This window comes from Amblyomma maculatum, chromosome 11 (assembly GCF_055883805.1).
Source record: "Amblyomma maculatum isolate TAMU_Amacu chromosome 11, ASM5588380v1, whole genome shotgun sequence".
Lineage (NCBI taxonomy): Eukaryota > Metazoa > Arthropoda > Arachnida > Ixodida > Ixodidae > Amblyomma > Amblyomma maculatum.
Window position 1 is genome coordinate 155,636,553 of NC_139354.1, and position 2,961 is coordinate 155,639,513.

The following is a 2,961-nucleotide window of genomic DNA, read 5'->3' on the forward strand; positions in this document are numbered from 1 at the left end:
TACATTCCCCTAAGGAAAGTCTATCAATCATCTAACGCGCCATGGTACACAAGACACCTTAACCGTTTATCAAACACCAAAGGTAGGCGTTTCCGAGCAGCGAAAAAATCGCCGACTGCTGACAAATGGTCCGCTTACGTCATTGCAGCAAAAGAATACACCAGAGCTTTGAAGGAAGCAAAATTTAATTTCTTTAACACCACCCTCCCATCGTTACTTAAAACAAACCCAAAGCACTTTTGGAATGTCGTGAAAAGCCACGATAATCAAACTATAACCCTCACTAACGAATCAGGTGATGTAATACCAAGCAGTCATTGTGCTTCTGTACTTAACCTTGCTTTCACCCCTTCATTTAGCTCCGCATCCTCTAGCAGCTTTCCCCTATTCAATTCCCCTAATTTATTTCCAATGGACCCGTTCATATTTATTCATCTGGTATACACTCGATTATTAACAATCTAAAAAGATCTTCTTGGTGCGGCATCGATGGCAATACGTCCAAATTCTTGCAGGGCACTGCAGAATATAGTTCCACTATCCTAAGCATAATTTTCACGAACTCCCTTAACAATAGCTCTTTACCGAAGGACTGGAAAACAGGCAAGGTGGTTCCTCTTCACAAGTCCGGTAACAAACATAACCCCTCCAACTATAGACCTATTTCATTGGCATCAGTTCCATGTAAAATCTTTGAATGCGTCATTTTCTCACATTTCGCTAACTTCTTGGAATCAAATAATTTTTTTCATAGCAGTCAGCATGGGTTCCGAAAGTCCTTTTCTTGCGAAACTCAATTGTTAACATTCTGCAATGATCTTAATACATTTCTGGACACTGGCTTTATTACCGACTGTATATTTCTGGATTTTTCGAAAGAATTTGACAGAATTAACCACCACCTACTCTTATTAAAACTCGGCAGACTAAACATTGATCCTTTGGTTTTAAACTGGATTCGAGAGGTTCTTTCTAACCGCACGCAGTATGTTACCACTAATGACAGTGACTCTTCTGAGGTACCAGTTGGTTCAGGGGTACCTCAAGGATTCGTTTTAGCACCGTTGCTTTAATTAATTTACATCAATGACCTTCCTAATCAAATCTCAAGTTCCATCTGTTTATTTGCTGACGATTGTGTCATATACCACAAGATCGAAAGCAGTAACGATACAATAACACTCCAGCATGATCTGAATAACATTGTAAACTGGTGCGCGATCTGGCTAATGGAACTAAACACTTCAAAATGTAAAACAATGAGAACCTCTCGAAATGAGTCAACTTGCTCCACTTACGTACTTAATAATGCTCCACTTGACCAGGTTAATCCATACAAATATCTTGGCGTGCATATTACTAACAATCTCACATGGAATCAACACATTGAATACATTACATCGAAAGCTAACCGCGTTCTTGCCTATCTCAAACGTAACTTTTCTCTAGCCCCAGCGCCTCTAAAAAACAACTCTACATCACAAATGTCAGGCCTATCCTCGAATATGCATGTTCAATATGGGACCCAGGATATACCACTCTAATAAAAATCCTTGAAGCGTACAAAATCGTTCTGTCCGTTTTATACTTAACAATTATAATCGTACGGCTAGCGTTACTGATATGAAGATTGCGCTTAACCTCCCCTTCTTTCTTCCCGTAGAAAACTATCACGTCTTTCCCTTTTTCACAAAATCTACTATCATAACCAGATACTTAAGTCACGTTTCATTACACCAGCGTCCTATATCTCCCCACGTGTGGATCATCGTTTCAAAGTTCATGTACCTTCGCAGCGCACAGTCACCTACTCATATTCACTCCTGCCAAGGACCTGTCACGACTGGAACCACCTGCCGGCGTCTTTAGGTGCTTTCACAGACACCGATCATTTTCGCAAAGCACTAACAAATATTTCAGAAAGTGAGTTTATTCCTATATGAAAACTTTTTTTTTTGTTAGGTTTTGTTCCTTACTTCCTCTTCTTTCGCATACTGTAAGCTATCCGTTTTTGTTTATCAATTTTGTTCAGTTGCCATATCACTCATTTGTCTCTATTTTGCCGATGCAATTATGTTCTTCATCTTGTTTGTATTTCATTTATATAATGATGTGCAAAAGCCCCTCCCCTCTATAACGCTTCTTGTAAGCCCTGAGGGTACAAATAAATAAATAAGTAAATTAATTAATAAGAAGTCTCGGACGAACAACTGATGGGTAAATAATCGAAATTTATATCAGACAAATGGAAAACAAAACGCTACCAGCACATGAGGGGAAACGTAATCTAGACTTCGCCGCCCGCATCAGTAGGACTGAAGTCCGAGCTGAGATTATCGGATTAAAAACAAGATCGGGCCCAGGTTGTGATCCACAAGTGGCGGCGCCACCCGACTACTGACGTCAAACGGCTCCTCGCAGCTGCAGCGAGCAGCAGCGGCGGCTTGCCAACTGCGAGCAGTGACGTCATTCGCTCCTCGCGTATGCGCAGTACGGTCGCCGGAGAACCAACATAACCACGCGAAGCCAGCGAGAGTACGGCCAATCTAGCTCGCGCTACAAATGCTTTCACCACCACCACCCTGTGAAAGAATGCATTCGCAATAAAAAAATCAAAATGGAGGCATATTTCACACATGCACTGCGTCCATGTCGCTGAGTAGACAACAGCTCGCACTCGCGGCCCGTTACAGGAGAGATTGACAGCCTCCATGAGGCGGCCGGCTGTTATCGTCCGAGATAGCGCTACAAGGAGATTTGGTACTTCGAGCACTCTCTAGCAAGATGGAAGCACGATTAAATAGACGAGGCGAGAAGCCCTCCTGCTCGAAGTAACCTGATAGGCTTACGTGTGTTCGCTCTCAGACACGCGCCCTAAGGCGGCCACAGGATCGTCCTGATGCTGTCCAAGATTGCTGGGCTAGCACGGCACAACAAAGGTGCAGGTGCTGGGGAGTTTCC